The 22,262-nt window shown below is 41.3% G+C and overlaps 1 protein-coding gene across 3 annotated transcripts in view; it reads left to right on the top strand.

The window, feature by feature from the left end:
- Positions 1-22,262, top strand: part of LOC105470876 (tumor protein p63 regulated 1) — a 233,349-nt gene that overhangs the window by 27,036 nt on the left and 184,051 nt on the right. For 2 of the 3 annotated variants that reach the window (XM_011723150.3, XM_011723152.3), the window contains exons 4-5: positions 2,143-2,263; positions 4,305-4,603. The gene's annotated coding sequence lies outside the window, so the exon portion shown is untranslated. The remainder of the gene's footprint in view (positions 1-2,142; positions 2,264-4,304; positions 4,604-22,262) is intronic. The other variant, XM_071090669.1, reaches the window with a different exon arrangement.

Raw genomic sequence — 22,262 nt, 5'->3', positions numbered from 1 at the left:
TCCTAGAGCATGGGCCACCGTGGCATTCGCATGGAATCATTGTACCAGAGCTGCAGTATTGTGCAAAGATGGCCCGGGGGAGGGGAAAATGACATCTTAAAGAAAGGGACAGAGTATTGGAAGTCAGGTCGAAGTAGGTTTATTAGACTTAGGAAATAAAAATATAGGACATCTAAAGAAAAAAATTGTTTTAAGTATGTCTCAACCATAACATGGAACATATTTATACTAAAGAAGTTGTTTATCTGAAATTCAAATTTAACTGGAGTCCTGTATTTTATCTGGCAACTGTAGTTGAATGAGACACAAAGGTCAAAGAGTTAAGAAGTAATAATGATATTTTTATAAGAGTTTATAGTTTTCGAAGTGCCCTTCTGTTCCTTATCTCATTTTTTGACCTCATATCAACAAAAGGTTGGTACTATTTCTCTAATTTTAGTGATAATGAGAGATTAGGCTGAGAGAGCTTAGGCGACTTTCCTAAGGACATGCCACTGGTAGGTGGCAGTGTTGGCACTTCAACTCAGTTATTTTATTATTAGTATTATTTTTGAGGCAGAGTTTCACTCTTGTTGCGCAGGCTGGAGTGCAATGGAGCAATCTTGGCTTAGTGCAACCTCCACTTCCTGGGTTCAAGTGATTCTCCCGCCTCAGCCTCCCGAGTAGCTGGGATTACAGGTGCCTGCCACCATGCCTGGCTCATTTTTCGTATTTTTAGTAGAGATGGGGTTTCATCGTGTTGGTCAGGCTGATCTCAAACTCCTGACCTCAGGTGATCTGCCCACCTCAGCCTCCCAAAGTGCTGAGATTACAGGCGTGAGCCGCCGCACCTGGCCCAACTCAGTTATCTTTTAAACTTCTTATTTTGAGATAATTTTAGACTTAGGAAAACAACAACAACAGCAACAACAACTTCTCCTAATATTAACATCTTACCTACCCATGGAACAATGACAAAAACTAAGAATATAACTTTAGTACTATTCACTAAAGTATAGACTTTATACATATTTCATCAATTTTTTCACAAATGTCCTTTCTTATTCCTAGGATCCAATTCAGAGTTCCACGTTGCTTTTAGTTGTCAGGTCTCCTGCCATCTGTCGACAGTTTCTCATAGTTTTTCCTTTTCTTTCATGATTGTGACACTTTTGAAGAGTACTGATGAGTTATTTTGTAGAATGTCCTTCAATTTTGGGTTTTCTGATTTTTTTCTTAGGACTATACTGAAGGTATTGGGAAAGATGCCACAGCAGGGACACATTCTTCTCAGGCCGTGGTATATTATGTTGATACATATTATTGGTGACATTAACCCTGATCATTTGGTTAAGATGGCATCTGCTGAATTTTCCACCAGAAATTTGCTGTTTCCCCCTTTGTTATTACTAAATATTTTGAGAAGTGACACTTGAGACTATAAAAATATGCTGTTTATACTTAAACTTTCCCTCATTAACTAATTTTAGCCTCTTGTGGCGGATCTTGCTTGTTGCCATTGTTATTATGATGTTGTAATGGTCATTTTCTATTTTCCTCATTTTCTCTACATTTATTAACTGAAACTAGTCTGTTGGAAAGAGTTGTTGCTTCACTCCTTATTTAAGCTCAGTTATTTTAAGTCCAAGTCTATTGCTTTTTTCACTAATGCACAGATGAAGAAAAAAGTATAGGATTTTGAGCTATGGTAAAGGTATGATTGTTTCACGTGCACCATGGAAGGAGCATGAAAATAATATTACTTATTTTACTAACATTGATCAAACATTTACTTCTATACAGGGCCTTGTGTTAGGCATTGTGAAGGAAAGAGAAATGCACAAAAAAATCTCATGGAGGCTGATAAATCAAAGATAATACTTAAGGCATTCTTCATAAGAGGGATAATAAAACTTCTCAGCTGAATGTTGAACTGATAAATGATTATGTTGATGACTGTGGCAATGATAAGTGAATTGTAATGCAGTTCTCAAGCACTCATGGCAAGCTCAGGTCTGAGTAACACAGAATATCCTCAACCAGATGATCACGTTGTATGTACAGGTCTTGACACATACATCATGTGCCATGGGTTCTAGGCACATGTATAGTACCGAGTATGTAGGGTTATAAGCACCATGAGACCTTTCTCATCATTTATAGAAAGAAGAACTCAACCAGAAGATAACCATTTTGACTGTCTTTAAGATCCATGATTCCTTTCTGCCTGGGAGAGATTATGAGGCTTCAGAGAATTCAAATATTGCTCCTCATTAAGGAAATGGTAAATTAACTTACATGTAGTACCTGAAAAAGTTAAACTTCTGTTCTTGGTGCTTTCTTAACTGGCCTAAAATGGACCTTACAGGTATAATCTCAGTAACTCAAATATTATCAGAAGAAAATGGCCTGGCATGGTCAAAATGCAGCAGATTATTTTAACTAGTAGTTAATAAAACTGAATAACAGCTTGAAAGAGAATGCCAATAGTCCCTTGACATGGAGTGTAATGGGATGAAACTAGAGGCAAATGTAGATTCTCCTCTGTGAGTGTGAGGGGTCTACTATCAAGCAATCCTTTTTATATTCTGGTAGAATGTGAACTGCTTAGGACACACCCATGATGTGATATGAAGAGTACTAATGTGCATTTTTAAAAATCCATTTGAAAGTACTATTTTAAAAATCCGGCAGTAGAGCTATATATTGCAGCTGTAACAGGCTTTCATTTACTTTCTTCCTCAAATGCAGGTGATAACCTGAGTTTGAGATGTAAGGAATGACCTGCATTTCAGAGAAGAGGAAAGTGAGGTTCAGGGCCATATGTGAGTTTTGCTAACATTGTTGGATCTTGAGCTTGGATACAAAACTTCTGATTATGAGATATGTGCTTTTTACCCCATGCCATGTTACCGCTGGCAGGTAAAATACCTAAAATTCTGCACAAGTCTAAGTAACGTGATCGTATGTCGCCCTTTACCCAGAACAGTTCAGATTTATCCTTTTTGGCAGCATAATTAGTAATAATCTTACCTTTTACTCTCAAAAATGTTTTAAATTACAGCACAGATTATGTAGTAATTTCATTGATGGGAGGACTCAGGGAGACTCCAACTTGGGCTTCAGTGTTTAAATTGGTGCTAAAGAAATCCCTAATGAATTACTTCTATACATTACAAAAAGTAATATCGTTTAAGATATTATTATGTAAATATGTTATGATACATTCTAATATTGGAATTATAGATATTCTTGTGTGTATATGTATATGTGTATATAGGTGTATCTATATGTATATGTGTTTATGTGTATATATATATATATATAGTTGACTAGAAAAAAGCTCACAAAAAGGCAAAATTATAGTAATTTGAGAATGTAAAATCTCTCTCTTGAAGGAAACAAGACCATATATAGGAGTCGATAACATAATAATAATTCTTCTAACAAATGCAGTAGAACTTTATATTACCGGGCATTTTCTGATCATATTTTCTCATTTCAACTTCCTAAGAATGCTCAGTTGGTAAACTAATCCCCCATTTTGCAGGTGAAGCCAAAACGCAAATACACAGTAAATAAGGCAGATCTGGGATCTCTGAGATTGTCTTCGTTAAGACCCTTCAGCACTGACCTTTTTCCTTGTCCTATATTGTCTTTCAAAGGTAACAGTGAGACATTGAATTATAGCCAGAGGCATATTATTATGCTTGTGCTACTCGTCTCTCATCTCCTTGAGTAGGAAAAGGAGAGCATAATAGTGCCACAATATAACACAGGAGAAACTAAGGAAAGCTTCTCTTTTATTTAAAGCCAACATTTAGCCCATGGTTAATTTCTGTCTCAGGCTATTCAAAGGAATACTAAGATTTGTTGTGACTGTGCTATGTATTTTAGGGCAACTTGCTTTTCTTCTCTAGTCCTCAGTTTCTCCATGTGAAAAATGAAACTTTTAACTAGATCATCTCCGTGGTTCTTTCCGGCTCTGATAGTGCATGACTCCGTGATTCTGAGTTTCTGGGAAAAGGACACATTTCAAAGCTGTATTCCAGAACCACCCTGTCTAACTTGGGCTCTTCTTTTCTTTGCATTTGGAGTGAGCCCAAAAGAAAGGTCATTTTTGCAGACATCTTGATGTTGTGCTCCAATGTCCTCATTAAATAACAGAAGCCTGGACTGGCAGGCCCAAGGGAATATTCAATCAAGGAGAAAAAGGCCAAGTCATTACTGGAACCCTATCATCAGAGTTGTAAACACAAGCATCTATTTCTGGGCGTTAGCTGAAAGTGTGTTTAATCGCGTGCTCTCTCTCTCTCCTTATACAGGTTCTGTTTGTTAAATGTGTGTGACCCTTCCGATAAGTCACCAGAGGTGATGAGGGAGAGAGAGAAAGAAAGCAAATTACAACTATAAAGAGTCTCTGAACAGTGAAACATCAAAACAGACAGTCTCTGGCTTTACTGGATGAGTCACCATTGCAGCCCGACCGCAAAAACAAGCGTGGCTTCTGTACTTAGCAGCAGTCTTCCTGTCTGGAAAGGAAACGTTGCTCAGATTGGAGATACTGGCCATTTTATAGACTTCAAAGCAACTTAGGCAACTGAACTGTCAGGCGGGAAAACAGGTAAAACAATTTTCCTAGAGTTTGTCTGGAGAATCAGCTACTCAAATCTGATTTGAAGCTGCATGGAAATACTTTCATCTTTAGCCAAAGCTGTTTATTTTAAAAAGTTTTAGTATGATGGTCTTCAGTTCTAGTGTAGTATGTCTATTTTTCCTCAAATAATGTAAGTCAGCTTTTTCTGGAAGAGACTTGTTTCCAGGCACTGAGCTAAGTTCTATGGGGGATGGAGATAAAATCAACATGAGGACCATCTAATGAGGAAGTGGGACCAGTACACATATCATGACACTATGAAAGGAAATATGTACTGAAAACAGGAAAAACATGATACTGTGATGGTGCAAGGAAAACAGAGGTGGGTCTTGATGAATGGTCTACCAGATGAGAGACTAGTATAAAGAAAGGCCTACGTGTATTCAGGATTTATCAATGAGTCTAATTTAGGTTGAAATGTAACATACAAATAAGGAAGTAGAAGAAATAAAACTGGAGAGACTGGGATCAGATCTGGAAAGAGTCTGAATGCCAGGATGAAGATTTGAGGTCTTATGCTGTGTGCTGTGGAGACAGGGAGAGAAGAAGTAGTAACCTTATAGGAAGATAATAATGCCAACTCCAGAAAGGAAAAGGCAAAGGAGCAAGATCAAGATCAGTTAGAAGACTCTTGCCACAGTTCAGGAAAGAAAGTAATTTTGGCCTGATATGGTTGGCTCTGTGCCCCTACTCAAATGTCATCTTGAATTGTAATCCCCTCATGTTGAGGGAGGGAAGTGATTGGATTATGAGAGTGGTTTCCCCTTTGCTCTTCTTGTGATAGTCCTCACAAGATCTGATGGTTTTATAAGCCCTGCTTGCACTTCTCTCTCCTGCCGCCATGTGCAGAAGGTCCTTGCTTTCCCCTCTGCCATGATTGTAAGTTTCCTGAGGCCTCTTCAGCCCTTTGGAACTGTGAGTCAATGAAGCCTTTTTCCTTTATAAATTACCCAGTCTTGGACAGTATTGTTATAGCAGTGTGAGAACAAACTAATACATGGCTCCTCACCTAGAGCATTCCATCTAGAGTTAGAGAGGAGAAGATCTACAGGAGAGGGCTGTGTTATTGCATCTAAATTTCTAACCTAGTCTATGAGGATATCAATATAAATGAAAGTATTCACCATCACAGAATGGATTAGTGTATGTTAAAGTCGTTGAGTGGAGGTGTGTGACTCTGAAGACTGTGGCCAAATCAAGTTGACACAACAAAGGAAAGTTACTCACTTCCTAGAAGTATGGAGGCAAATAGTGTTACCTGGACTACTCATACTACAGGCTTTATTTGCTGCTTGGAATTTTGAATACACATGTTAGCTATTCAACCCATAATTTCTTTCCAGTGTATGATTTGTTTTCAAACAAGGTTCCAGTCCTTGGTCTTTAGAAAGCAGTGACACCAGGAAGGAAGAGCTTCCACCTTATCTGGTGGCTCTGTCCCTGCTGTGTGTCTGACCTTGGGTAAATCACCTGCCATCTCTGGGGCCTAGTTTCCTCATCTGCAAAATGAACATGTTATGTTCCTCAGTATTCAGGGCTCTTCAAAGTTTCAACAGTTTAGGTTTTATATTCAGTACAAGTAGTATCCATTATTAACGTTGTCTTTCACAAAATGAACCAATCCCATTGAACCTTCCTGACAGCCCTAGGAATAAGCAGTGTGGGTGGTTTTTTGTTTTGTTTTTTGTTTTTGTTTTTGTTCTGAGACAGAGCCTCTCTTTGTTGTCCAGGATGGAACATAGTGGCATGATCATAGCTCACTGCAGCCTTGACTTCCCTGGCTCAAGTGATCCTCCCGCCTCAGCCTCCTCAAGTAGGTGGGACTGTATATAGGGGCATGCCACCATACCTGACTAATTTTTAAATTTTTTTGTAGAGTTGAGGTCTCCCATTGTGTTATAGGCTGGTCTCAAACTTCTGGCCTCAAGCAATCGTCTTTCCTCAGCCTCTCAAAGCACTGGAATTACAGACATGAGCCACTGCACCTGGATGGTATAATTATTTTAAATACATTTTACTCATATGTTAATAGAGTCACATAGAAAGTAGATAATTTTCACTAGGACTTACAATGATTTGCTGATCTAGTCATGACTAGAACCTTGACCACCTGACTTCTAGCCCAGTGCTCTCTCCACTCTACCAGGCTGTATTGATCAGTAAAGTACATGACAAGGAATGTAGGCAGTTTCCTATGATTGTGCTTGAATATGCTGTATTTGTATTGTTTCTTCTGAGTTAGGACAGCCCAACAGAAGCATAATGGTTTTATGGGGCCCCTGAAAAGTTTTACTGGTTAAATGTTTATCTTTTAATCTACTTCCTTTCAGTGGGATGTGTGCAGATGTTGAGCTCTTCTTTGTGGTCAGTACTTCTATGATCAGCTGCAGGTGGTTATGAACTTGGAGGCAATCAGTAGCCAGAGACTTGACCACCTACACTCCTCAGTGTGGGTCCCTCTGACTCTAAAAATAGTAGAGTCCCTGGGCCAAAATGGCCTCATCCAATCCAATGCCCTGTCCGGGGCTTGATCTCTTCTATTGCAGTTCTAATGGTTGCCCAGCATCTTCTTGAGCTACAACTCACTTGTGGATCCTGGACATGTACTGTCAATTGTCTCAACATCTTCACAGGCTTGCTTCACGGTCAGCTCACATTCAACATGACAAATTTCAAAACCCGTGTTACCTTTTCTAAATACTTTTCTTCTCAGATGGCGTTGCTATCTATTTAGTTCACCAAGCTAAAACCTAGTCCTCTTACACCCAATCTTCTTCAACATTTAGCAACTTCTAATTATGCTCCCTCTGAAATCTGTCTACATCTATCCTCTATTGCATTCACTTTCACTGTCCCCCTTCATGTCCCCCTTCATGTCCCCCTTCATGTCCCCTACTATATTTCTCTGGACTATCTGTGTAGCTGCCCAAATGATTGCTCAGAGTCTTTAATAAGCAAGTCTGCATTTTACATTTCTAAATGAGAATACAGGATACGTTTCTCCAATTTATTGGCTATGGAACATCTTTTGTTCCTCAGAGCTTCTTCTGGAAAATGCTAGTCTAGCCTTTCCAGATGCAATGCAGTCCCTGTCATTGTCACATCTGTCCACCCCTCTTTGTGGCTGAACTTGTTATTTCCTCTGCTTAGAATGCCCTTCTTCCTGACTCTTGCCATCTGGAGAAGTCCTACGCATATTTCACAGTCCAATACAAACGTCTCCTACTCTCTGAAGCCTTCTTTGATCTCAAGTCCCAGCACATTGGCATAACCTCTGAGCTCTCAGGGGGCTGTGTACTTGAATGTATTATAATACTTGAATTATTTTATAGCTGTGTGTGTTTGTGTCTATCTCCCAACAATTCTAAGCTCTATATGTTACTCACCTGTCACCAAGTCTAGAAATTTGACTGCCTTCTTTCACTTCTTCGAGCATTCACCAACTTATAGTTGATGCCAAATAAACCTCATGCAATAAGTGAGCTTACAATTCTAGTACAGTGTTTAGCCTCTTCACTTCCACCACGACTCCCTGTGTCCCGGTGGAGGGTATGCTGGGGCATGAGAACATTGGTTCAGAAGGGAAGATGGGACAAGTATATCAGTAGTAATTACTGATCCTTAGGGAAAGGGACTTCTTGGGGAGGAGAAGTCATTCAAGATCCTTATGGAAGGGGACTTTCAGGGATGAGAGCCATTTCTGGAGAGGAACATCCCTGAAGTTCAGTATCAGTGTCTTACATTTACTGAGCACTTTCTCTTTGCAGGGTATTGTGCTAGGAACTGTGAATACATGATGTGAACCCTCAAGCAGCTTGTAGTTAATAGTTAGACTTGCTAAAGGCTCCTGGTTTCTATTAACAAAAAATAGCTCTGCTAACTGGACAACAAAGAGAAGTTTACTTTAAGAATGCAGAAATTTCAGAATTCAAGGGCAGGAAAGCAGCTAGGTCTCTGCCCTGCCTCTCACTTGCGTTATAGTGCTGAGCTTCATCAAAGTTATTATGCACATTTGAAATACATTTGCCAAAGTATCTTCCACTATGCTAAAATAGCTAAATAACTCTTTAGTTTGGGGAAAATCCATACATTCCCAGTCTAGGCAATAATTACACTTCCCTGTGTGGACCACTACGGGATTTATAGAGCATTTTAATGTCTGTTACCTTATTTGGTCTCCACAATCATCATTCAGTTGCTCCATGATCTTTTCTGCAGGCTACAAAATACCAGGTGCTAGGATAGGTGTATGGAGACAATTTTAAACAAAATGGACATGAGCCCTGTCCTTATGGAATTGAAAGTCTGGAAAGACAGAGTTCATATTTCTCTTATTTTAGAGACAAACTAAGGTGAAATGATTTGTCCCAGTTAGGTGGTAGAGCTAGGACCCAAACCTGGGCTTCCCATTCTGAATCCAAGACTGTGATTTTGCCACCGTCTGCTTTGCAATCATTGGGAAATCCCTCTGTATCTTCTAGGAGTTAACTGAAAAAAAAAAATGTCAATGAAAATGTCAAAGTGGCAAATAAAAAAGCCCAAAATATCAACATTAAGAAAGCAACAAAATAAACAGCTTCTGAAAACCCCAAAATATGTGTGTGTGTATTTGGGTGAAGTGAGCTCTCAAACTGAAACAAGTAACAGTAGCAATAGCCACTTGAAAACAAAAAAACAAAAACAAGAAAAAGACTTTTTTCCCCTCAAATCTGGAACGCAGCAGGGTGTTCTTAAGTTGTACAGAGCAGTGTTTGATGTGAGCATCCAGGCCCTGCTGTGAACAGAGCTCTACATTCCTGTCTTCCACACAACTCTTATTGACTGGCTTTGCTGGACTCAAATGTGAGCAGGCTACAGCTTTGCCTCTGGCCATTAGAAGGATAATCTTTCTTGGGGGTCCCAGTCGGGTGCCAAGTGGGAATGCAGTGAGCGGGGGGCGGGGGGGAGAGAGGCAGGGGCCTATTTTGATAGGAAAGTCGCCTATGCCTACAGCACTTTATGCCTGCTTCTCTCAAGTGAGCACCTTTCCCCCTTCTCATGTTTCTCTATGTAGCGAGTATAGGCCTTGGTGGTTGGATGGGTAGAAAGAAAAATGTGATCTTCCTTTTCCTGCACTATGATGAGATCTTCTAAAGGTGAATCAAATGGACAATTCCATTTGTCTCTGTGCCTCTCTATTTTAAAGCTGGAAGATGTAGCCTTAGGGTACCTAATTCCATAGACAGACAAAAACAGAAAGGAAAAAAGAGAGCTGTCTTAGACTTTCATTAAAGCCTTGAATAAGACACAGTCTCTGCTTCAAGAGGAGGGACACATATGTGTAAATCATCGTTCCATTATCACATAATAATGGGCATGTACAAGTTTTGTGAAAGCCCAGGGAAGGAAGTGACAATCCTTCTGGGTGGGTGTGTTAGAGCTGGGTCCTGAAAGTAGGAGTTTACTCAATACAAAAGTGTAATTGGAGTTGAGGAGAGAAGAAGAGAAAAGGGAAAAAAACATCATGTAAGCAAAGGCTTGGAGGTGTGAAAAAGCATGTATTTTTCAGGGAGTATTTGAGGAGATACTGGTTGTTTTTCTGGTAACAACACACTTTGTGTAATGAGACAAAGTCAATGATTGCTTGGGTTTTATGGCAGGGCTAACTACATTAACAACTAACCAACAAATACCAGTGGATTAAGAGAGTAGACTTTCATTTCTCACTCACTTCCCAGCACAATACAGGTTGGCAGGGGAGTTAGGCTCCAGGCAGTCATTCGGAGACCCAGGTGCCTTCCATCTTCTGGTTCTGTCCTCCCCTTAGTTCCTCAAGTCTTTGCCACTCCTCTGGAGGTTGGGGAAAGGGAATGAGGATCAGGCACACATAGCAGGTTTAAAGGTGATGTCTGGAAGTTGTGTACATCACTCCTGTCCATATTTATGCCTTTGGCTAGAACTTAGCCACCCAGTCACACTCAGCTGCAAGGGGTCCAGGGAGTTAGAGGCTAAGGGGCGAACACATTGTCAAGCAGAACAGTGTCTGTCACAGCTTTGTGTCTGGAGAACAGAAGGATGGAGAGCATGAGGGCTTTATGCATACAGGATAGAACCTGATGAACGTGTTCTAGCTTCCCTAGGGGACAAGCATGTAATAAAGGGGTCAGGGAGGGCTCTAGGTGAGAGGCACCCTGTGGCCACACTCCTTGAGGAAAAGAAGATGAATGATTCTATCTGAAAGGTGTTTGTACTCAGACAGAAGAAAATCTGCTCCAGCCATGAGAAAATGGACAAAAAATCACTCTAGCTCAGCTCTTAAAATGGGAGCAAAAGAAACCCAGCCAAGTAGACAACTTACAGCCCCAACATTTAGAAAGCACCATGTGGTTTACTGTATGCTCACACACAAGGTTCTCAGCTGATCCTCACAAAGGAGGAGGACCTGGTTGAAAATTATCCCTGTTTTAGAAGTGGAAAAATGTATGCTCAGAGATGTTAAATAAGTTGCCAAGGGTTGCACAGTAAGTGAGAGCTGCATCTGCCACTGAAACCCACATTGTGTTCTTTCCACAGTTTCACTGACCCTCCTCTGTGTAGCAGAGATACTGACCACACTTTGGGAAGCTGACCCAGATCCAGCCCTGGACTGGAGGCCAGGATCTTAGGGAAGCTCTCCTCCATCAGCCAGCCCTCTGTTTGCCTGACTTCTGGAATCAGTGAACCAGCTCCTCATCCAGAGAGCACGTACATGTTAGCTGTCAAACAGTGCGTGCCGCATCTGACAACCCTAATATCACTGTTTGTATTATCAGACAATTACCAGCCGAGCTCGTATTCATAATTTGACTAACAACTCGCGACAATGATTATTTTTCCTTTTCTGGCAAAACAAATATAGCAGCGTTTTCTTTTCAGCATCAGCGCTGATGCTCCTTGGCACTCTATCAGCTGAAGGATTTTTTTTTTTTTTCAAAAAAAAAAAATGTTAGTCGTACTCCCCCACATCTCGCTAACTTTACAGTCCCCCATGGCATCTGTGTGCAGTGAACTGAGCTGTTGAGACTAAATGTAATTTGCAATCAAGCTTCTGTTAACATGGAAATGTACCGGCTGGTCTGCTGCAATATGGGTTCTCATTCTGTCTAGCATATGGTTGCATTAAATCCAGTCTCCAGAATGTCTCTTGTTACCACATTGTCAATCCGTGCAGAGCAGAGAACCCTAAAAAACCACTAAAGGAACATATTTTTGGAATTGGCTCTTCTACTGGATCTTGACAAGAGCTGTCCAAAGACATACTTGGTTACTTGAAATGAACTAGCCCTGTCAGATCTATGCACACACACACAGAGACACGCAGTAAACTTGAAAACTGGCTTCATGCTCTGTAGTCGTAAGCACAGGAATTACGCTGGAGGACAAAGGAAAGGAGAAGGTGAAGGACTCGGCTTCACCAGATACACTTGAGACTCCTGTGTAGCTTTTTTCTTGATATCTCAATATTTAAGGCCCAGAAAATTAGAGTTGGACAGGATATAAGCTGTCTTTGTGGCTAGAAGCATAGGCTCCTGAAGTGGATGGACTTAAGCTTGAATCCTGACCCCAGCCCTCCCTAGCTTGGTGACTGTGGGCACATTCTGAAGCTTTGTGTGCCTCAGTTACTTCATCTGTAAAATGAGTGGACGAAGGGTACCCTCACAACTTACAGCATTATAGGAGATTAAATGCCTACACACAGCACTTACGTCAACAAATCATTGCTATTACTTAGTATTAATTACCTCTTCCTCACCATCCCTTTTCCCAAATCTGATGCTTAAATGCCTCCCACAACATCACTACTATTATTCTCCTTCTCTTGTCTTGCACCCTGCTGATGTCCAGAATGTCAGCCTTTTCTAAGGCAGCCCATTCTTTTCTGTACAATTCAGTTAAATGGTTTTTTTCCACCTTGAGCCTTTCTTTTGGGACATATAGAAAAAGTCTAATTCGGTGGCAGTCCTTCAGGTATTTCAAGAGCGTAATCATGTACTCTGTAAGTATTCTGCAGTTTCATTTGGCACCTTTCGTTTCTCCTTTAGATTATGCAGTTTTGCATCCCCTTCCTAGGCAGGCCCCTCCTCTCTAACTCGCCTGGGTATGTCCATGCCAATCTTGATTTCTGCAGCCCAGGCTGAGCACCGTGTTTGCAGCTCCTGTGTCACCAGCCTGGTCCTACCTGGTGATGAGTAAGGATTTGCCTGATTCCTTTAACACAGCTCAAACGTGGACCTATTTGCACACAAGTATATCAAGCTTTATAAAATAGCATCTCCTTGAAAAATTAACAAATAGCAGTTTTCAACAAATCATACTTTAAATTCAATGGAGGGAAGAGCTGCATGCCTACAGGTCTCTGTATCCTGTTGCAGGAAAAAATTCTTTTTTCAAGGAAGTAATCGCCCACCTTAAACATCTATTCTGTAAATCGAAAGTTCTGTAGGTTTTACTGAATGTGTTTTAAGTAAGAAACACACACAGAAGGTGCACTGTATCTCACCAAAGGAATATGATGCAGTATCCTCCAAAATTGAAAGGGCACTTTGGGAGGTCAGGGAAAAATGGAGGGGAAGACATTCTAGCCATTCATTCATTCATTTGTTTCCAAACTATTTGTGTGCCAGACACAGTGTTAGGCACCAGGTGTGTTTCTAACGAGCTGCTCTTGCCACCAGGAAGCTAGAAGGCAGGTTAAAGCCAATTAAGATATGCCAAGTGCAGGGTGTTGTGGGGCCATCTCACCTAATCTTGAGTAGCTCAAAATCCAGGAATGGGGATAAACATGAAGGAAAATAATTACATTACTATGGAATAAGTGTTATATTTAAAGACTGTACAAAGTGCTCTGAGCACTTTGAGAAGAGAATTTGTTCATCAAATATTTTATTGAGCATCCAGTGTTACTGGATCTACAACGAAGAGCAAAACACACTCCTTGAAATTTACCAATGTTTCAGTCTCAAGTATTTGTGTATGTGGTCTTAAATCAAGTACATACACTACATTTTTTATTGATTGATTACTTTAAAGAGATGTGATAAGTGTAATGAGTGTAATGAAGGAAGAGAACAGGATTCTAGTAGACAATTAGAGGGGGCCCTGATTGGGGAAGTCAATGGGATATCAAGGATTTCTCCTCCAAGTGGTATTTAAGCGGAGACCTGAGAGATAAATTGCAATCAGGATGAGAAAGATGGAGAGAAGCACCTGTGCAAAGACCTGAAAGAGGGACCAAGTTTAAAGAGTTTGAGGAACTAGGGGAAACAGGGTGACAGAAATGGGGTGGTCAGGAATGTCTTTGCTGAACAGGTGGCCCCACTAAGGAAGACTTAGCACATGCAGAGGAAAGACAGGTCATTTCAGACAGGACGGGCAGCACATACAGAGGACAGATCCAGGTCTGGGAGAAGCTCCTTCCGTCTTTGTGGTGATGGGATGGGAGGTGGTGGTGAGATGTTCAGGGAATGTGCAGAAATGGAGAGGGAAAGCTGGGCCAGATCATAAATGGCTTTAAAAACTACATCAAGGGATTGATTATACCTGCAGACCCCACAAAAGCACTGAAGATGTGCTAGATTATCTTCATTTTATTTTTTTAAAGCCCGTCTCCCATGCTTGTGAGTAAGGAGAGGGCAGAGGAATGCCTTCTGTATCTCTAGATCCTACCTCCTGCCCCCATTTTCAATTATGGGTGGTTAAGTTACATTCTATCCCTCCTTGCCACTTTGTTCCCAGCTCTGATTTGTGATCTGTGGAAGCTTTCATTTTGCCATTCTCCGATTCTTGTTGTAGTGACATTGTGCTATCGTCTCTTGATATGAGTGAGGGATCAGCAGCTTCTGAAGACCGCAGAGACTCTAACTCAACCCTGCATGGTGCTTGCAACCTGTTCCTGCATTCTGACAGGAAGGTTTCACCCAAAGGTGTGAAGGATGAATCACCCCATGATGCAGATTATTTTCGGCTGCCAGTTGGCCATCCCTTATTGAGATCACAGAACTCAGGGGCTTGTGAGACTGTTTAGCCCAGCGCTCAGACTCAGTGGAGAAACTCATTAGCTCTATTTAATTAGAGAAACCAAACACTTCCAAACCTACTTTAATGTCAGCCTACTTCCCACCACCTCATTAATATATTTTTAAAAACTTTCACCTTTAATGTGGCAATGATTTTCTTAATTCTTTCAGTATTAGAACTCCAAGATTTAAGGTATTTAGCAAGAGAACAAGTAGAAAAATTACACAAGTGAGAGTCATGATTCTTTGAACCAGTATCTTTTGGTTATTACTAAATATGAGATTTTTAAACTCGATTTTCATGTATAACCTAGATGAAGGTTGTTGTTCTGGTTTAATCCTATAATGTTGCAATTTTTAGGATCATCTTTTTTTATATAGAATTTTACATTTTCCAATGTAAATGTAATCAGTAGGAGCCGCTGATAATATCTCCATTCTCCAGATGAGGAAGTCTGGGCTGAGAGTAGTCAAAGGATTTCTTCGAATGGCAGCTCTATGCTTCAAGGTTGACAATGAGGACACAAATTTCAGGCCCAAGTGGCTTGAGATACTGCCTGTCGATGATAAATAGGGATGTTAGGAGGAGAAGATGGTTGTCTGAGAAAAGTGACAAATTCAGAGTAGGATGTGCTAAATTGCAGCTGACTAGAGAGCTGGAAGCTGGACGCATATTTGTATGGCTCTGTCATACAAAAGCTGCTCCAATACTGTGTAAGTGTGGTCTCTCAACCTGGAGGAGGCCAACATTTTTCTTGAGTCAGAATCTTTTCCAGGTAGCCTGAGAGCCTGCAGTTAGGAAGTAGTTTCTTAATTCATCCTAGATACCCCTTTGTAATCCCTTGGTCTTTTACTCAAGCTGACCCCAACCCAGACTTAGGTGTAGGTGATACTGATTTCATAACATACTTTCATAGCTTTTACCTCAATTGATTCCCACAGCACTCCTGTGAGATCTGAATTCTGGTCTCTGTCAAATCTACTAGAAAATGGGACTCTGTTAAGATGCAGGGTTTTCCAGTAGGAAACAGCTAATGGTGGCATACTGGGGACTTGAAGCTTGGGCCTCTCTCTCCAACAGCATGACTTATTCAATCATTTCCAGTGAAACTCCCCCGAACACTTTCCTTTCCTCTTCCCTTTCCTCTCTGTGTAGCTTCCTACTTTGGGATCTTCAGGAACTCTTCCCACAGTCTAATGACCAGACCTGCTTTCTGGAAACGTTCTTATGTCAGTCATACATGTTTTACTATGATTTTAAAACTTTGAGTTCTCTCTGTTAAGAGTATACTTATTCTCATTATTTTCTTCTCCCTGCTCACTATAACAAATACTTCTTGAGCCCTTGCTGTGCTCTTGACCCTGGGAGTACAATGATGAACAATCAGACATCACCTACATCCTCCTGGATTTAATATGGTTGTGGCAAGAAAGCTTTGTTTCCTGTAAGTGGGCTTCAGAGATCCACGGAACTTATAGGCAACCATTTGTTCCTGCAATTTCAGGGTATTTTTAACCTTTAATTGTGGGTTTAGGAATATTTAGCCAAATACTCCTCCAGGTGACATATAGGCAATGAAGAGGAAACAGTACATAAAATAGTGATGTGACTTCACATTTTGAAACAAAGAGGCAGGTGGTTCTGCTGTCAAACTGAGCATTAAAATGTAACTGGGGGTGTAGGTGTGGGAGTTTCTCAATAGCCCTGGAAACAGCCAATATTTTGGTAGGTTCACAGGATTTTCTCTTTTAATAAAGGGGATTGCTTGCGTCTTATTACAGGACTAAACAGTGAAGCCAGGAAATAGTACAAGTTTCCTACTGGTTTTTGTTGAAATTTTGGAACAGATCATTACAGAACTGATTCATGGGCATTTTGGAGAAAAGGCACTGATCACTAGAAGTTAATAGGAGTTTACCATAAACAGGTTGTGTTAGACACACCCCATTGCCTTTTCTTATTATGCCACGCAATGGGTAAATCTGCAGGATGAGGAAGTTTTAGCAGTGGACTTAACACGACCTCTTGTGATGTGATTGCATATAAGCAGGTGAAATATGGGCAGGGTCATGTCTTACACACTGGTTTCATGGGCGGGTGAATAAAAATGACTCTTGAGCATGCTAACTGTTCCATGTAAGCTAGAAGGAGGTTTTTGGTGAGGACTAGAAGCCTTTTATTCTGTTCAATATTTTTTGTTAATTACTTGAAAGATTATCTGGAAGAGGGAATGCCCAAGTATAAAAATGACACCGGCCAGGCGCGGTGGCTCACGCCTGTAATCCCAGCACTTTGGGAGGCCAAGGTGGGCGGATCATGGAGTCAAGAGATTGAGACCATCCTGGCCAACATGGTGAAAACCCGTCTCTACTAAAAATACAAAAATTAGCCAGGCGCGGTGGCGGACACCTGTAGTCCCAGCTACTTGGGAGGCTGAGGCAGGAGAATCGCTTGAACCCGGAAGGCAGAGGTTACAGTGAGCTGCGATCACGCCACTGCACTCCAGCCTGGCAACAGAGGGAGACTCCATCAAAACAAACAAACAAACAAAAAACAAAAAACAAAAAACCAGACACCAAACTAAAACAAAAATCAAATACCGTTAGACTAACACAAAGAGATGGCATAACATAGTAAGGAGAAAGAGTTCTGGCATTGGAGAGACCTTGCCGCTTGTCTCTGACCTCCTGACAGTGAAGTAACATTGAACAGAGGCTTACTGTTTCAAGAGTTCAGTTCCATCACCTATAAGGTAGGGATAGGATTGTTTGTGATTCAGATCAATATGAGAATTGAAAAAGAAGTGTGTCAACACCTAATATCATGCTTGGCACACGTTTTCAATAAATTAATAGCAATAACAATAATAACAGCAAATTGATATCTAAAATGATCTAGAACTTCTAGAACACAGGACAGAAATTAATACGATGAAGCAAATCTGAACTTAAGAGATATGTGTGGAGATGATATTGGAGGAATCAGGGCCACATTTATGACACTCAGGCTGCTAAGAATTGCTTAACACATATCAGACACTAAAGAATGTATGTTAATGATGACTTGATTATCTGTGTGTGTTTGAGAAATCACAAAGGAGAATCTTATATTGATATTATATGAGTCTGATATATTCATATATATGAATGGCTGCCATATTGAAGAGAATATGGATATCTTTATTTGCATTTTCCTAAGAGAAAGCCAGGCTAAAATGGGTGGTAGTTAAAAGCAGAGAAAATTTGGATAATATTAAACAATTTTTCTGTAGTAGTCAGAGCTTTACTGTCATGGATCTGTGTGGCTTGTGGAACAGGAGACCGTTCATCACATCAGCTGGTTTTCCTTGTACTGAAAAACCAGGCCATGTTGGCTGCATGATGAATGTATTAAAACTTCATTTATGCATTGCCATTACTAAATATCAGTTTTGTGTTGGGCAGTGTGTTAAATGCTGGTGGCCAAAGGATAAAGATGTAACCTCCACCTTCCGTTAGGTCACAGTTAAGAAGAGAAGGTGCCCTAAGTCTCTTTGAGGGATCTGCGGAAGACTTAGACAATGAGTAGGAATTTTCCAGGTAGATATTCCACTGAAAGAGAGTAGCCAGTGTCAAGGTTAGAGGTGTGAGACATCATAATGGATTCTCAAAAAGACAAATGTTGCTGGGAGTAGACTTTTCCAGGTGGGCGAGGACCTGCAATGCCCTGTACAGAGTGTCAGGGACTCAGATGCCTTCCCACTCTATCTGTTGTGTCTTGTACATATCCATGTTAGAGCACTGATCCCACCATATAATAATTGCTGTGGGTGCATCTCCTCAACACACTGTAAGTTCCTTGGGGGCAGAGACCATGGTTTATATATTCTTGTATCTTCACTGCTTACCCTGAGCTATCCACAGTTTACATACTAAACAAATCCTAATGAATAAAAAAGTAGTTAGATGAAAGCAATATGCATCTCATCTAAAAGGCGAGTTTTGGCATGATTTATGAAGAGGTGTTTGGCTCTTAGAGGTTTCTAAAGCTGCGCTGAATGTAACACCAAGAATCATTTCTAGAGAGCTGTGCCTTTTCCAGAGTACTTCTGCAAATGCTGATGCTATTATTTAGTTCACTGTACACAGGTACCGCACCAAACACTTTTCCTGCCTTATCATTTAATCTGCACAGCGTCTCTCTTAAGTCCACATGTATTTTCTCCATTTATTGATAAATAATTTAAGATTTGGAGAGGCTAAGTAACTCACCCAAGGTCATAGAGTCAGGGAGTGACACAGCTGGGACTTGAACCCCGGTCTGTTTGACTCCAGGGCTTGAGTCTTAACCACTACACTATCCACAGAAGGAGGAGGAAGAGGGAAGAGTTATCCAGTGATCCCATCTCCAGGTTAGACCCTGAGATTCCCTTTGAATTAAAAGAGACTTGCTTGGTTAAAAGAAGCTGAGCTCTCCAGAATCTTCCAGCCCCACATTCTAATATAACCTCTGCTCTAGCAGTGGAGAAAGAGTAAATCTATAGGGGTAGGATGAGTTTAGAGGAGCTGGAGCATCGTGGATGCAGGTGGATATGGCAGCCACCCCTCCCTGCTCTCTACATGTAGCACTACTACACCAGCGGATGCAACACTTGGTTAGAGAGCGGAGGAAATTACAAAATAGTCATGGCGGAGGCAGAAAAGAAGTGGAAATTGAGACTCTTCTTGCCTTTGAATGTTTTGTATAGTCTGGGAGACCCATTGGGATGTTTCTTTTTGTTTTTCCTTTCGACTGGGATGTCTTCCATTTGGAAGCCCCTTTGCTTCTAAGAAGTTCCGGAGGCCAGCCCAGGTCCACAGGTAAGGAGGCTAGGACGTACCTCTTAGTTATATCCTGGAAGAGAGGGAAAAGTGACCTGCAGGTCTCCCGGACTGAAAAGCACAGTGCTGTCCAGTGGAACCCAGGGAAGATATTGACTTTAAAAGCAAGCATGGAATGAGTGGCTGACTTTTGCTTGTTGCTTGAGTCTGGCAGATGGGGGTGGGCAGGAGGTTAAGGAACTTCAGCAGACGCCAGCAGTCTGTGGATGTGGGTGGCCATTCTTCCTAGGGGCTGAAAAGACGGTCACCTTGCACTTGTGAAGATAAAATTCAAACCCAAGTTTCTCTGTCTTGGAACACAGAACAGCATAACCCTTTCTCAATCTTGGAGAGGAATGTTTTCAAAAAGTAGCAGCATATAGGGAATACAAGGCTGCCTAAGGTTCTGATTCACAGATGTAAATTCTGCCCCGTCAATAAGTCTTGGTGTTTGTAGGATTTGTTTGCAAGGACAAAGATGAAAGGCAAGTTGCTATAAAACCTTTCCGCTCCCTCCTGATTGGTGAGCAAAAATGTCCACACACTGCCATCTGGTGGGCACTACTGGTCACTGTCGTTTTAATGAGAAAGTTTGAAGTTTACTGCAAACTTAGAAGGGGCCAGGCAACTAATTACTAGTTTTGAGCAAAACAGCAACGTGTAAAACACAGTTCCTGGCTGCGAAGGGCTCACAGTCTACCGGTCTTCAGCAAAACAGCAACGTATAAAACCCCGTTCCTGACTGCGAAGGGCTCACAGTCTAATGGAAGAAACAGACCTGCCCAACACGTCGTCATAACTGAATAAGCACTAGTTTAAGAAAAGGTGCCGAGTGTTATCAAAGCAGAGGACCTTTCTCTGGGAGTTTAGGGGAAACCACCTTTGAGCTGAGTCTGGAAGCATGCCTCGCACTGGGAAAAAGGAGGAGAAAGTTTATTTTAAACACAGGGAACATTATGGGTCATTGCATGGTGTGAGTTTTTAGTTCGGCCTGGCTGGTACCTAAGGAGCATGGAAAGAAGCTATAGACAAAAGGCTGGGAAAAGTTTAAGCCAGACCATGAGGGGCCTTGAATGCCTGACTTAGGCAGTGAATCAATCAGCTCTAGACTATATAGCCAGAATATAAAGGAATCAGATTTGGGTGGTAACGCAATATGAAAAACAATTGTCTGTACACATGCTTCTCAAACATTTGGAATTCTCTCATTACTTGAAATCACCTATGGAAACTCATTATGTGAAATAGGTAAAACCGTGGTTCTTCTGGTTAAAGCAGAAGTGGGGATTCAGAGCCTGAAGAACTACCATCCCATTTCTCCCATTCCTGCCACATGCGGATGCCTTTGGGTAGCGCCTAAGGCTCAGCAGAATCTTGCTGGACACGGCTGCTGTGGGCGATTGCTGCCCTAATGTGACTGTCTCTGCTTTGGTGTTAGTAACTGCTTTGTCCTGTCCCTCCTGTGCCATAGGTGTCCATAAAGGAGGTTCTAGATCTTTTCCTACGTCAGCGCTGTTCTCAAGATTCCATTTATGGTAATCTCTATCTTATTAATAAATTAACTTGTCCAAACAATCTATGTTACCTGGTCTCTGGCCCCTAGCTTTATATTGCTAACGGACATACGTAGGGAGGTGGATAGAAAGGAGCCATCTCGCAGTGTCTGTTAATCATCACTGTATGCTGCCTAAGGTATTATTTCATGTTAAGTATCCACGGCATATGTGTAGCGCAGATACTCTGTGATGGAGTTATGAGAAGTTGTTTGGTCTTACTCAGGGCACGACAGTTGTTGCTTTCATTCCAAGAACAGCACTCTGAGAAAGCATTCAAGAACCTCTGATGAGTGGCTGAATTATCAAGATATCTAGGACTTTCTGTTCTGTGAAGACGTGGAGCTCCTAGATGCTATTTGCCACAAGAGGAGAGATGTCAGTCTAAGAATTGATGAAGAGTGACTGGTCCCCTGATGGGCAAAGACTGCCTTGTTCCAGCCAGCGTGGTTATCTTCTGCCCTCTTCAGAACAACACTTTTAGATGCAAAACACAAATTCCACCCACCAAACAGCATTTCCTCTCATTCTTTCTCTTGTTCCTTGTCTTTACTCACGCCTTGCCCACTCTCTCTGCATGGTGGGGTCAGTTTGCTCTCACTTTCCCACACTAACTTCTCTGTTTCGAGCCTGTGTCCGGAACTGCCTCCTTCTTGCCATCTGGTAGCTGACATCTGCCACATCTTTCCAACCAGAGCCCCCATCTTTTCTTGGAGGCCTTAAAAAAAAAAAAGATGTTAACTTTCATTGCATGACTTTTCCCAGTACATGATTATGTACAGTGTTTTCCACATGGTTGAAATAACTACTTTAGCATCGACTCTTGCCTGCATTACTTAGGTTAATTGTTATTTTCCTGATGGCACACCGAGCAGTGTCCTTTGATGTATCCAGTGCCAAATTCGATAAACAATAACTCAGAATATTACGCTTTATAACTAATGAGTTGGGGCTGTTCTATGTTTTATTAGAGCAAATGGAAATGCAATTCCGCTTACTGCCTTTGATGAAGAGCAGCAAAGTGGAAGTGACTTTGTGAAGTTGCAGGCTTTGTATGGATTTCTTTTTTTGAGACAGTCTTGCTCTGTCGCCCAGCCTGGAGTGCAGTGGCACGATCTTGGCTCACTGCAACCTCCACCTCCTAGGTTCAAGCAATTCTCAAGCCTCAGCTTCCTGAGTAGCTGGGATTAGAGGCATACA

The sequence above is a fragment of the Macaca nemestrina genome, chromosome 2, assembly GCF_043159975.1.
Source record: "Macaca nemestrina isolate mMacNem1 chromosome 2, mMacNem.hap1, whole genome shotgun sequence".
NCBI classification, from domain to species: domain Eukaryota; kingdom Metazoa; phylum Chordata; class Mammalia; order Primates; family Cercopithecidae; genus Macaca; species Macaca nemestrina.
The sequence above is the reverse complement of the archived record's forward strand: the minus strand, read 5'-3'. Positions and strand labels throughout refer to the sequence as shown.